This window comes from Oncorhynchus mykiss, chromosome 2 (genome assembly GCF_057628025.1).
Source record: "Oncorhynchus mykiss isolate SJ-2025 chromosome 2, ASM5762802v1, whole genome shotgun sequence".
In the NCBI taxonomy this organism is placed as follows: Eukaryota; Metazoa; Chordata; class Actinopteri; order Salmoniformes; family Salmonidae; genus Oncorhynchus; species Oncorhynchus mykiss.
This window is the reverse complement of record NC_143023.1, coordinates 69853807-69868880: the sequence shown is the minus strand read 5'-3', so window position 1 is coordinate 69868880 and position 15074 is coordinate 69853807. Positions and strand designations below refer to the sequence as shown.

Here is a 15074-nt window from a genome sequence, read left to right as displayed (position 1 = left end):
CCCTCAGAGGTAGAGGTAGTAATAACACCTGTGGGAAGAGGGGAATTCTTCTTACCAAACCACATGACCTTTGTTTTGGAGGTGTTCAGAACAAGGTTAAGGGTAGAGAAAGTTTGTTGGACACTAAGAAAGCTCTGTTGTAAAGCATTTAACACAACATCTGGGGAGAGGCCAGCTGAGTATAAGACTGTATCACCTGCATATAAATGGATGAGAGAGCTTCCTACTGCCTGAGCTATGTTGTTAATGTAAATTGAAAAGAGGGTGGGGCCTAGGATAGAGCCTTGGGGTACTCCCTAGGTGACAGGCAGTGGCCAAGACAGCAGATTTTCTGACTTTATATACTGCATTTAGCTTTATCAGAGTTATACAGCAAGTAACTGCATGCTTTTCATGATCAATAAACATCAATAATGTATTTGGGTTAATGACGTATAAGATTTTCAAAAGTGAAAAAAATGTGAAAAGGGAAAACTGTTTAATTTGAGACACTTTAATGTACCCTTGAGTGTTACCTATGCACTTTCAGAGCTTGTCGCAAAACACATTTTTTATGCTATTGTTAAATTGACCTCCTAAAAAGTAATTCAGTGCCACCATGAAATAAAAATATATATAAATTATACTGCATCTTTGTTTTTTCACTTTTCACTGGACCACCCCTCATTTTGAATGACTGTCAACTACAATTTTTGTTAAATAAATGAGAAAAAGTGTGAAAAATGTTATGGTTTTCTCTTATAGACTGAGCTTCTTTCTGCATTTTTAAAACAATAACATATTCAAATTGTTTTTTTAAACATTAATAACACTGGTTGTACCAAATTATCATTGCCGGTCACACCGCATGAGTATTTTGTTATGGTGTAATGTTTTAGACAGATCTCTCTCTATTTCCCTCTTAATCAAACACACACACATTGCAGGTTAACATGGTTTCTTATTCAACAACAACAATGCCTTTAATGCTTCGTGAAATACCACAAAAGTGACTCAAATGAGTATCACACAGAAACATTTCATCATGAACATGACAATGAACTTCTAAAAACAGGATTAAAATTGTGCATTATGATGAATTCTTCAAACAATGTTAAAAATAGTGTTAAGAATCATTGTAATAAATGAATATTAAAGATACTGAAATACAGACATTTAATATTCAAACATTAAAATATAAAATGCATAAAAAAGTGTTATTCTACATTACAATTTTAAGAAAAAGTAAAATGTTTGTGCAATATCTTCTAAAAACATTCATCTCCACATTGCGTGGACAATAAAGTTTTTATATTTCTAATATTAAAACATAAACATATGTGATTAAGTTTGTGCAGAACAGTGCAAGATTAAAAATGAGAATTTAAAAAGTTTAATTGTGTAAACAATTCATGAGATTCAAATATTAAAGACAAAGAAATTATAACTTTGTAGAAAAAGTTGTAACACAAACTCATTGAAGTTGAAAATAATAAAACTTGGATTCTTAAAACAGTGTGTTTGATGTTGTTTCACTAGTGTGACATGAAAGTAGCCCAGTCTGTGTCAGACAGCCGAGATGCTCTTGAGCTGAAGGGCTCGGGCTCACTGATCATTGAATTCACATCTCCTTCATAGTAAAAGGTAATGTCTGGCACAGGGGGCCAGACAAAAACATTCCTCACTCCATGCTCCTGCATGCAAGTGATTTGCACTTCCTCCCAATCACCTTCAGCACCTGGCCTACAAAGGGGCGGTCTTCATAGCTGACAATGACAAAACTGCCTAGACTTTCAGGGTTGACTTGGCCACGGCTGCAGCTTCATCTTGCTGTTCATCAGTGATGGTTTTCTCCTTATGTTGTTCTTCATTGAAGTTCACTTCTACAGCACTGAAACAGGGGTTGCTTGGTCACTTCAAGCAAGACACTTCACTGTGTTTTATTTTCCCTGTCACTGTGGAGGTGACCTCAATCAATCAATAAAGCAATCAAGCGTATTTATAAAACACGTTTCATGGTTCCTTTAACTCCAGCGAAGTTGTTTGGCACAGCTTCACCGCAATTAGTGACATCAGTAATCCAAAATAATTTAATACTTGATCCACTCTTCTTGAGTAGTTCGAAGAGTTCCTTGGGAGTCTGCACATCCTCCCCCCGTTGAATGTGTTTGTCTGCACAACGTTTCACAGCCCCACCCACGCCATTTGGTGCCCCCTTCTGGACTTTTCAGAAAAGTTCCAGGTGATTTGTTTGAATCTGGAAATATCCCGCCCGCAGAGTGCTGAGTTGGTACATGTTCTCCGTGTTTCTGTATTGGCTGACGGGACCATCGCTCAGTACATATATGTGATGTGATCTGTTATTAGCTAGACAATTTGACATGGTTCATCAATCAATGTATCCTATCATGTCTGTCACTGCGATTAAACACTATTACAAACAATGTTGAAAAAAGGATAATGTTTTCTAACTTTGTTAGGTAGGCCTACGTTGGGTTAGAGAAAAAAAAGTACATTAGGTCTACTTATTACTATGTTTAGTCAGCTGTACAATTTTCTGCCAGTAGCTCGCAGGGTAAACATCAGCTAAAAGTACATCGGAAAATGCGCCCTTCTGCTGCTTGACTGGGCCCACAAAGGATGGGGAAATGAACCTAAACCACTCATACTTGTCAATTATAGTTATATATATATATATATATATATCACAGAAATATAACATTTATGGTGGCCAATATTGAGAGATATCACTACCCTCACGTGAGCATCTAGTCGCATTTTGTGACCCTTTGACATTGCGAGTTACATTTTTAATTGGTCGCATCGGTGAAAGCTGCCATTTCTAGCTGGTCACTTCACTAATGATTTTGTTGAAAATGTAATAGATATAATTCGACTGGTCAACAAAGTTGTTTCCGCCCGGTTTCGAACCGGGGACCTTTCGCGTGTGAGGCGAACGTGATAACCACTACACTACGGAAACTGGTGAACTTTATCATGGCCACACACTGTCTTATGCGTCATCATTGTACATTTAACCATTTTATTTATAAAAAATGATTTGGTCATACTTACAATATGTTCTATTTCTATAGGGTTTAGTATCTCACCTGGCTATTAAGGGTAGTGGGGTTGTGGTCACAATCATTATTTGTCGCTACTTAAACCAGTTTCCGTAGTGTAGTGGTTATCACGTTCGCCTAACACGCGAAAGGTCCCCGGTTCGAGACCGGGCGGAAACACTTTTTCATACCATTAGGTGGTTATCAATTAAAACGTCACATTGCGGTCCACATGCTGTTTCCACGTTTTTATTATTTTATTTTTTGTATTTATTTAACTATGCAAGTCAGTTAAGAACAAATTATTATTTACAATGACTGCCTACCAAAAGGCAAAAGGCCTCCTGCGGGAAGGGCCCTGGGATTAAAAAAATTAATACAATATATATAAGGGACAAAACACACATCACAACAAGAGAGACATACAACACTACATAAAGAGAGACCTAAGACAACAACTTGACAAGGCAGCAACACATGACAACACAACATAATAACAACATGTTAGCAACACAACATGGTAGCAGCACAAAAACATGGTACAAACACTATTGGGCAAAGTCAACAGCACAAAGATCAAGAAGGTAAAGACAACAATACATCATACAAAGCAGCCACAACTGTCAGTAAGAGTGTCCATGCCTGAGTCTTTGAATGAAGAGATTGAGATAAAACTGTCCAGTTTGAGTGTTTGTTGCAGATCATTCCAGTCTAGCTGCAGCGAACTGAAAAGAGGAGCAACCCAGGGATGTGTGTGCTTTGGGGACCTTTAATAGAATGTGACTGGCAGAACGGGTGTTGTATGTGGAGAATGAGGGCTGCAGTAGATATCTCAGATAGGGGGGAGTGAGGCCTAAGAGGGTTTTATAAATAAGCATCAACCAGTGGGTCTTGCAATGGGTATACAGAGATGACCAGTTTACAGAAGATTATAGAGTACAGTGGAGCATTGGTGGCAAATTTGATGGCCGAATGGTAAAAAACATCTAGCCGCTAGAGATCACCCTTACCTGCCGATCTATAAATGATGTCTCCGTAATCTAGCATGGGTAGGATGGTCATCTGAATCAGGGTTAGTTTGGCAGCTGGGGTGAAAGAGGAGTGATTACAATAGAGGAAACCAAGTCTAGATTTAACTTTAGCCTGTAGCTTTGATATGTTCTGGGAGAAGGACAGTGCTCTTCTCCCAAGTACTTGTATGCGGTGACTACCTCAAGCTCTAAACCCTCAGAGGTAGAGGTAGTAATAACACCTGTGGGAAGAGGGGAATTCTTCTTACCAAACCACATGACCTTTGTTTTGGAGGTGTTCAGAACAAGGTTAAGGGTAGAGAAAGTTTGTTGGACACTAAGAAAGCTCTGTTGTAAAGCATTTAACACAACATCTGGGGAGAGGCCAGCTGAGTATAAGACTGTATCACCTGCATATAAATGGATGAGAGAGCTTCCTACTGCCTGAGCTATGTTGTTAATGTAAATTGAAAAGAGGGTGGGGCCTAGGATAGAGCCTTGGGGTACTCCCTAGGTGACAGGCAGTGGCCAAGACAGCAGATTTTCTGACTTTATATACTGCATTTAGCTTTATCAGAGTTATACAGCAAGTAACTGCATGCTTTTCATGATCAATAAACATCAATAATGTATTTGGGTTAATGACGTATAAGATTTTCAAAAGTGAAAAAAATGTGAAAAGGGAAAACTGTTTAATTTGAGACACTTTAATGTACCCTTGAGTGTTACCTATGCACTTTCAGAGCTTGTCGCAAAACACATTTTTTATGCTATTGTTAAATTGACCTCCTAAAAAGTAATTCAGTGCCACCATGAAATAAAAATATATATAAATTATACTGCATCTTTGTTTTTTCACTTTTCACTGGACCACCCCTCATTTTGAATGACTGTCAACTACAATTTTTGTTAAATAAATGAGAAAAAGTGTGAAAAATGTTATGGTTTTCTCTTATAGACTGAGCTTCTTTCTGCATTTTTAAAACAATAACATATTCAAATTGTTTTTTTAAACATTAATAACACTGGTTGTACCAAATTATCATTGCCGGTCACACCGCATGAGTATTTTGTTATGGTGTAATGTTTTAGACAGATCTCTCTCTATTTCCCTCTTAATCAAACACACACACATTGCAGGTTAACATGGTTTCTTATTCAACAACAACAATGCCTTTAATGCTTCGTGAAATACCACAAAAGTGACTCAAATGAGTATCACACAGAAACATTTCATCATGAACATGACAATGAACTTCTAAAAACAGGATTAAAATTGTGCATTATGATGAATTCTTCAAACAATGTTAAAAATAGTGTTAAGAATCATTGTAATAAATGAATATTAAAGATACTGAAATACAGACATTTAATATTCAAACATTAAAATATAAAATGCATAAAAAAGTGTTATTCTACATTACAATTTTAAGAAAAAGTAAAATGTTTGTGCAATATCTTCTAAAAACATTCATCTCCACATTGCGTGGACAATAAAGTTTTTATATTTCTAATATTAAAACATAAACATATGTGATTAAGTTTGTGCAGAACAGTGCAAGATTAAAAATGAGAATTTAAAAAGTTTAATTGTGTAAACAATTCATGAGATTCAAATATTAAAGACAAAGAAATTATAACTTTGTAGAAAAAGTTGTAACACAAACTCATTGAAGTTGAAAATAATAAAACTTGGATTCTTAAAACAGTGTGTTTGATGTTGTTTCACTAGTGTGACATGAAAGTAGCCCAGTCTGTGTCAGACAGCCGAGATGCTCTTGAGCTGAAGGGCTCGGGCTCACTGATCATTGAATTCACATCTCCTTCATAGTAAAAGGTAATGTCTGGCACAGGGGGCCAGACAAAAACATTCCTCACTCCATGCTCCTGCATGCAAGTGATTTGCACTTCCTCCCAATCACCTTCAGCACCTGGCCTACAAAGGGGCGGTCTTCATAGCTGACAATGACAAAACTGCCTAGACTTTCAGGGTTGACTTGGCCACGGCTGCAGCTTCATCTTGCTGTTCATCAGTGATGGTTTTCTCCTTATGTTGTTCTTCATTGAAGTTCACTTCTACAGCACTGAAACAGGGGTTGCTTGGTCACTTCAAGCAAGACACTTCACTGTGTTTTATTTTCCCTGTCACTGTGGAGGTGACCTCAATCAATCAATAAAGCAATCAAGCGTATTTATAAAACACGTTTCATGGTTCCTTTAACTCCAGCGAAGTTGTTTGGCACAGCTTCACCGCAATTAGTGACATCAGTAATCCAAAATAATTTAATACTTGATCCACTCTTCTTGAGTAGTTCGAAGAGTTCCTTGGGAGTCTGCACATCCTCCCCCCGTTGAATGTGTTTGTCTGCACAACGTTTCACAGCCCCACCCACGCCATTTGGTGCCCCCTTCTGGACTTTTCAGAAAAGTTCCAGGTGATTTGTTTGAATCTGGAAATATCCCGCCCGCAGAGTGCTGAGTTGGTACATGTTCTCCGTGTTTCTGTATTGGCTGACGGGACCATCGCTCAGTACATATATGTGATGTGATCTGTTATTAGCTAGACAATTTGACATGGTTCATCAATCAATGTATCCTATCATGTCTGTCACTGCGATTAAACACTATTACAAACAATGTTGAAAAAAGGATAATGTTTTCTAACTTTGTTAGGTAGGCCTACGTTGGGTTAGAGAAAAAAAAGTACATTAGGTCTACTTATTACTATGTTTAGTCAGCTGTACAATTTTCTGCCAGTAGCTCGCAGGGTAAACATCAGCTAAAAGTACATCGGAAAATGCGCCCTTCTGCTGCTTGACTGGGCCCACAAAGGATGGGGAAATGAACCTAAACCACTCATACTTGTCAATTATAGTTATATATATATATATATATATATCACAGAAATATAACATTTATGGTGGCCAATATTGAGAGATATCACTACCCTCACGTGAGCATCTAGTCGCATTTTGTGACCCTTTGACATTGCGAGTTACATTTTTAATTGGTCGCATCGGTGAAAGCTGCCATTTCTAGCTGGTCACTTCACTAATGATTTTGTTGAAAATGTAATAGATATAATTCGACTGGTCAACAAAGTTGTTTCCGCCCGGTTTCGAACCGGGGACCTTTCGCGTGTGAGGCGAACGTGATAACCACTACACTACGGAAACTGGTGAACTTTATCATGGCCACACACTGTCTTATGCGTCATCATTGTACATTTAACCATTTTATTTATAAAAAATGATTTGGTCATACTTACAATATGTTCTATTTCTATAGGGTTTAGTATCTCACCTGGCTATTAAGGGTAGTGGGGTTGTGGTCACAATCATTATTTGTCGCTACTTAAACCAGTTTCCGTAGTGTAGTGGTTATCACGTTCGCCTAACACGCGAAAGGTCCCCGGTTCGAGACCGGGCGGAAACACTTTTTCATACCATTAGGTGGTTATCAATTAAAACGTCACATTGCGGTCCACATGCTGTTTCCACGTTTTTATTATTTTATTTTTTGTATTTATTTAACTATGCAAGTCAGTTAAGAACAAATTATTATTTACAATGACTGCCTACCAAAAGGCAAAAGGCCTCCTGCGGGAAGGGCCCTGGGATTAAAAAAATTAATACAATATATATAAGGGACAAAACACACATCACAACAAGAGAGACATACAACACTACATAAAGAGAGACCTAAGACAACAACTTGACAAGGCAGCAACACATGACAACACAACATAATAACAACATGTTAGCAACACAACATGGTAGCAGCACAAAAACATGGTACAAACACTATTGGGCAAAGTCAACAGCACAAAGATCAAGAAGGTAAAGACAACAATACATCATACAAAGCAGCCACAACTGTCAGTAAGAGTGTCCATGCCTGAGTCTTTGAATGAAGAGATTGAGATAAAACTGTCCAGTTTGAGTGTTTGTTGCAGATCATTCCAGTCTAGCTGCAGCGAACTGAAAAGAGGAGCAACCCAGGGATGTGTGTGCTTTGGGGACCTTTAATAGAATGTGACTGGCAGAACGGGTGTTGTATGTGGAGAATGAGGGCTGCAGTAGATATCTCAGATAGGGGGGAGTGAGGCCTAAGAGGGTTTTATAAATAAGCATCAACCAGTGGGTCTTGCAATGGGTATACAGAGATGACCAGTTTACAGAAGATTATAGAGTACAGTGGAGCATTGGTGGCAAATTTGATGGCCGAATGGTAAAAAACATCTAGCCGCTAGAGATCACCCTTACCTGCCGATCTATAAATGATGTCTCCGTAATCTAGCATGGGTAGGATGGTCATCTGAATCAGGGTTAGTTTGGCAGCTGGGGTGAAAGAGGAGTGATTACAATAGAGGAAACCAAGTCTAGATTTAACTTTAGCCTGTAGCTTTGATATGTTCTGGGAGAAGGACAGTGCTCTTCTCCCAAGTACTTGTATGCGGTGACTACCTCAAGCTCTAAACCCTCAGAGGTAGAGGTAGTAATAACACCTGTGGGAAGAGGGGAATTCTTCTTACCAAACCACATGACCTTTGTTTTGGAGGTGTTCAGAACAAGGTTAAGGGTAGAGAAAGTTTGTTGGACACTAAGAAAGCTCTGTTGTAAAGCATTTAACACAACATCTGGGGAGAGGCCAGCTGAGTATAAGACTGTATCACCTGCATATAAATGGATGAGAGCGCTTCCTACTGCCTGAGCTATGTTGTTAATGTAAATTGAAAAGAGGGTGGGGCCTAGGATAGAGCCTTGGGGTACTCCCTAGGTGACAGGCAGTGGCCAAGACAGCAGATTTTCTGACTTTATATACTGCATTTAGCTTTATCAGAGTTATACAGCAAGTAACTGCATGCTTTTCATGATCAATAAACATCAATAATGTATTTGGGTTAATGACGTATAAGATTTTCAAAAGTGAAAAAAATGTGAAAAGGGAAAACTGTTTAATTTGAGACACTTTAATGTACCCTTGAGTGTTACCTATGCACTTTCAGAGCTTGTCGCAAAACACATTTTTTATGCTATTGTTAAATTGACCTCCTAAAAAGTAATTCAGTGCCACCATGAAATAAAAATATATATAAATTATACTGCATCTTTGTTTTTTCACTTTTCACTGGACCACCCCTCATTTTGAATGACTGTCAACTACAATTTTTGTTAAATAAATGAGAAAAAGTGTGAAAAATGTTATGGTTTTCTCTTATAGACTGAGCTTCTTTCTGCATTTTTAAAACAATAACATATTAAAATTGTTTTTTTAAACATTAATAACACTGGTTGTACCAAATTATCATTGCCGGTCACACCGCATGAGTATTTTGTTATGGTGTAATGTTTTAGACAGATCTCTCTCTATTTCCCTCTTAATCAAACACACACACATTGCAGGTTAACATGGTTTCTTATTCAACAACAACAATGCCTTTAATGCTTCGTGAAATACCACAAAAGTGACTCAAATGAGTATCACACAGAAACATTTCATCATGAACATGACAATGAACTTCTAAAAACAGGATTAAAATTGTGCATTATGATGAATTCTTCAAACAATGTTAAAAATAGTGTTAAGAATCATTGTAATAAATGAATATTAAAGATACTGAAATACAGACATTTAATATTCAAACATTAAAATATAAAATGCATAAAAAAGTGTTATTCTACATTACAATTTTAAGAAAAAGTAAAATGTTTGTGCAATATCTTCTAAAAACATTCATCTCCACATTGCGTGGACAATAAAGTTTTTATATTTCTAATATTAAAACATAAACATATGTGATTAAGTTTGTGCAGAACAGTGCAAGATTAAAAATGAGAATTTAAAAAGTTTAATTGTGTAAACAATTCATGAGATTCAAATATTAAAGACAAAGAAATTATAACTTTGTAGAAAAAGTTGTAACACAAACTCATTGAAGTTGAAAATAATAAAACTTGGATTCTTAAAACAGTGTGTTTGATGTTGTTTCACTAGTGTGACATGAAAGTAGCCCAGTCTGTGTCAGACAGCCGAGATGCTCTTGAGCTGAAGGGCTCGGGCTCACTGATCATTGAATTCACATCTCCTTCATAGTAAAAGGTAATGTCTGGCACAGGGGGCCAGACAAAAACATTCCTCACTCCATGCTCCTGCATGCAAGTGATTTGCACTTCCTCCCAATCACCTTCAGCACCTGGCCTACAAAGGGGCGGTCTTCATAGCTGACAATGACAAAACTGCCTAGACTTTCAGGGTTGACTTGGCCACGGCTGCAGCTTCATCTTGCTGTTCATCAGTGATGGTTTTCTCCTTATGTTGTTCTTCATTGAAGTTCACTTCTACAGCACTGAAACAGGGGTTGCTTGGTCACTTCAAGCAAGACACTTCACTGTGTTTTATTTTCCCTGTCACTGTGGAGGTGACCTCAATCAATCAATAAAGCAATCAAGCGTATTTATAAAACACGTTTCATGGTTCCTTTAACTCCAGCGAAGTTGTTTGGCACAGCTTCACCGCAATTAGTGACATCAGTAATCCAAAATAATTTAATACTTGATCCACTCTTCTTGAGTAGTTCGAAGAGTTCCTTGGGAGTCTGCACATCCTCCCCCCGTTGAATGTGTTTGTCTGCACAACGTTTCACAGCCCCACCCACGCCATTCGGTGCCCCCTTCTGGACTTTTCAGAAAAGTTCCAGGTGATTTGTTTGAATCTGGAAATATCCCGCCCGCAGAGTGCTGAGTTGGTACATGTTCTCCGTGTTTCTGTATTGGCTGACGGGACCATCGCTCAGTACATATATGTGATGTGATCTGTTATTAGCTAGACAATTTGACATGGTTCATCAATCAATGTATCCTATCATGTCTGTCACTGCGATTAAACACTATTACAAACAATGTTGAAAAAAGGATAATGTTTTCTAACTTTGTTAGGTAGGCCTACGTTGGGTTAGAGAAAAAAAAGTACATTAGGTCTACTTATTACTATGTTTAGTCAGCTGTACAATTTTCTGCCAGTAGCTTGCAGGGTAAACATCAGCTAAAAGTACATCGGAAAATGCGCCCTTCTGCTGCTTGACTGGGCCCACAAAGGATGGGGAAATGAACCTAAACCACTCATACTTGTCAATTATAGTTATATATATATATAACTGCTCACGTGAGCATCTAGTCGCATTTTGTGACCCTTTGACATTGCGAGTTACATTTTTAATTGGTCGCATCGGTGAAAGCTGCCATTTCTAGCTGGTCACTTCACTAATGATTTTGTTGAAAATGTAATAGATATAATTCGACTGGTCAACAAAGTTGTTTCCGCCCGGTTTCGAACCGGGGACCTTTCGCGTGTGAGGCGAACGTGATAACCACTACACTACGGAAACTGGTGAACTTTATTATGGCCACACACTGTCTTATGCGTCATCGTTGTACATTTACGTGCTTTGTCGCCTCACTGACCAGCATTTTTATATCCCATTCCTGTGTCATTACTTTCCCCATATATAGTGGTTTTATTTGGAAAATGACAAATGTAAATAATTTACATACTAAACGCCTTTTACGTTATGCACATTTAAAAAGTAAACTGATCTAATCGCAGACAGGTAGCTCCTCGTTAGTATAGTGGTCAGTATCCCCGCCTGTCACGCGGGAGACCGGGGTTCAATTCCCCGACGGGGAGGTTATATTTTTTCATTTTACCCACAAGTTGTCCCCTTATGCAGTTTGCCAGACCCTTATCACTTTCAACCAATTACCTTTTCTTCTTAGTACTTCATCACAATGAAATGTCTTCTTTAAAAAAAAGTAATGTCATTCCTTTAATGAAAATTATGATATTGAGCATCGCCATCTAGTGCTGGAATAAATTCCCTGCAACTACAGGATTAGATTTGTTTTTTTTTACTACTACTACTACTACTACTACTACTACTACTACTACTACTACTACTACTACTACTACTACTACTACTACTACTACTACTACTACTACAACTACAACAACAACAACAACAACAACAAGTCAGAAACAGACTCTATGAGGGTGGTAATGAGGGCCCGACGTCCACAGGTGGGGGTTGTGCTTACAGCCCAACACCGTGCAGGACGTTTGGCATTTGCCAGAGAACACCAAGATTGGCAAATTCGCCACTGGCACCCTGTGCTCTTCACAGATGAAAGCAGGTTCACACTGAGCACGTGACAGATGTGACAGAGTCTGGAGACGCCGTGGGGAACGTTCTGCTGCCCGCAACATCCTCCAGCATGACCGGTTTGGCGGTGGGTCAGTCATGGTGTGGGGTGGCATTTCTTTGGGGGGCCGCACAGCCCTCCATGTGCTTGCCAGAGGTAGCCTGACTGCCATTAGGTACCGAGATGAGATCCTCAGACACCTTGTGAGACCATATGCTGGTGCAGTTGGCCCTGGGTTCCTCCTAATGCAAGACAATGCTAGACCTCATGTAGCTGGAGTGTGTCAGCAGTTCCTGCAAGAGGAAGGCATAGATGCTATGGACCTGAATCCAATTGAGCACATCTGGGACATCATGTCTCCCTCCATCCACCAACGCCACATTGCACCACAGACTGTCCAGGAGTTGGCGGATGCTTTAGTCCAGGTCTGGGAGGAGATCCCTCAGGAGACCATCCGCCACCTCATCAGGAGCATGCCCAGGCGTTGTAGGGAGGTCATACAGGCACGTGGAGGCCACACACACTACCGAGCCTCATTTTGACTTGTTTTAAGGACATTACATAAAAGTTGGATCAGCCTGTAGTGTGGTTTTCCACTTTAATTTTGAGTGTCACTCCAAATCCAGACCTCCATGGGTTGATACATTTGATTTCCATTGATAATTTGTGTGTGATTTTGTTGTCAGCACAATCAACTATGTAAAGAAAAAAGTATTTAATAAGAATACTTCATTCATTCAGATCTAGGATGTGTTATTTTAGTGTTCCCTTTATTTTTTGGAGCAGTGTATTTACCGTCTTTAGTGTACTTACATTGAAGTTTTAAAAAATACATATATAAAATGTATGGAATAAGAACTCTTAGAAGAACTCTTCCGAATTCAGGTGGGGAGATAAGTGATGTCAGACTTTCTATTATAAATTGTAATTCCCATTGGTTCTGCCTCTGACTGAATGGTGTCACAATCATTTTTAGTTATTTCATTGCGAGGGGCCAATCCGTGTTCGTATAGTGGTCAGTATCTCTGTCTGGCCGTGGTAGACCTGGTTTCAATTCTCCTCTTTCCTTTGTTGTTGTTATGGAGTTTGTCATCCACTGTGCTGTATTTGGATTCATGATTTGCAATGTAGTAGTGGCAGCACTGTGAATGATAATTGGCACAGTTTTATATCTCCAATATACACTGTAAAACAAAAAAAATAGTAATTAGTTCCAAGCCTTGTCGCATGAAATTCACATTTTGAGTTGGCCAAAACTTTGTTCTGACTCAATGAGGGAAGTTGGGGGGGAAGTTCATTTTACTTAGAATGAATTATAAAAAATGTGTTCATATGGAAATTATTTTGATATTGATATGTCGTAAAATTGTTTTGTTAAAGGAGAATATATTTTTTACAACAAAATCTCTATTTGTCCTTCCAAACTTTATCCGCAACGTTATATTGTAGTGATGGGGAATAAAATGTATAGTTAAATATTGGGATATAATTTTTTAAGCTATATTGTATCCACGTCTGGCCCCACCCATTAGGCAGATTGATGCGGGCGGCTGACCAAGACTCACCTCCAACAACACATAAAACCTCACAGACTAATTCTGCCCTAAAACACTAACAATTTCTCTCAACCAGTGGCATATGGGCTTTTTATGTGAGTGCTGAAGCCACCCTGTGAGAAGCAGTGCCCACTTTGTCAAAGGCAGGGGCGCAAAATATTGCCAATTCCCAGCGCGCCTCTCCAGGGTGCTGTTGGAAAAACTAATTGCTACGGCGCTCCAAAATTATCTAACTAATCATGTAGCAGATCTAGCCTATGGTAGAAAGACAATGTAGCCTTTTCTGTAGCCCACAGGCTGGAGATAAAATTACACATTTTACATCGTGCAAGTTTTCTCAGATCAAATAGCCTAACCTAAATGGCGCCCAATCAAATTCAAAAACGGGCTGACAGGACAATCAGGCTACTCACAACTGCTGTTCAGGAGTTTCAACCGTGGGCTAAATTGTCGTGATCAGAGGCTTCAAGTTTGTATCCATACATTTTTGATGAGCTGATCATAGCGAAAAAGAAAAAGACTTCTGCATTTCCCGCTGTGTAAACACATTGATTCTCATTCCAAATAGGCAGATAAAGTTGGACGTAGCTGATATTCATAGCTTAACAGGAAACTTCACCGCTATACACTCTGGGGTGTTGTTCAAATCTCCCTACATAATTATGAGTGATGAGAGGGTGTTTCACTCCACTCCACTTCACTTCAATGTCTGTGTGAAGTTGCTTAATATTGGCGGGAACTGGAACACGCTGCTGTACACGTCTATACAGAGCTTCTCAAACATGCTCAATGGGTGATATGTCTGAGTATGCAGGCCATGGAATAACTGGGACATTTTCATCTCCCAGGAATTGTGTACATATTTTTGCATTATCATGCTGAAACATGAGGTGATGGCAGATGATGACTGACACTACAAAGGGCCTCAGGATCTCCTCATGGTATCTCTGGGCATTCAAATTGCCATCAAAATGCAATTGTGTTTGTTGTCCGTAGTTTATGCCTGCCCGTACCATAACCCCACCGCAACTGTGGGGCACGCTGTTCACAACATTGATATTACCAAACCACTCGCCCGCATGACGCCATACATGCTATCTGCACAGTACCGAACTGCAGTCAGGTCATGACCCTCCTGAGGACAACAAGCACACAGATGAGCTTCCCTGAGACAATTTTTGCACAAACTGTCGGAAACTATTTGGTTGTCCAAACCCACAGTTTCATCAGCTGTTCGGGTGACTGGTCTCAGACGACCCTGCAGATAAA

General features: G+C 39.0%; 5 non-coding genes across 5 annotated transcripts; 2 read left to right on the top strand and 3 right to left on the bottom strand.

Annotated features, from left to right (window-relative positions):
• Positions 1 to 2889: 2889 nt before the first annotated feature.
• On the bottom strand, positions 2890 to 2962 carry trnav-cac (transfer RNA valine (anticodon CAC)). Its single transcript has one exon. It is a non-coding gene; the product is annotated as a tRNA-Val (tRNA).
• Positions 2963 to 3148: 186 nt separating this feature from the next.
• trnav-aac (transfer RNA valine (anticodon AAC)) lies at positions 3149 to 3221 on the top strand. The gene has a single exon. It is a non-coding gene; the product is annotated as a tRNA-Val (tRNA).
• A 3933-nt stretch (positions 3222 to 7154) lies between these two features.
• trnav-cac (transfer RNA valine (anticodon CAC)) lies at positions 7155 to 7227 on the bottom strand. Its single transcript has one exon. It is a non-coding gene; the product is annotated as a tRNA-Val (tRNA).
• Positions 7228 to 7413: 186 nt separating this feature from the next.
• Positions 7414 to 7486, top strand: trnav-aac (transfer RNA valine (anticodon AAC)). Its single transcript has one exon. It is a non-coding gene; the product is annotated as a tRNA-Val (tRNA).
• Positions 7487 to 11365: 3879 nt separating this feature from the next.
• On the bottom strand, positions 11366 to 11438 carry trnav-cac (transfer RNA valine (anticodon CAC)). Its single transcript has one exon. It is a non-coding gene; the product is annotated as a tRNA-Val (tRNA).
• Between the last annotated feature and the right edge of the window lie 3636 nt (positions 11439 to 15074).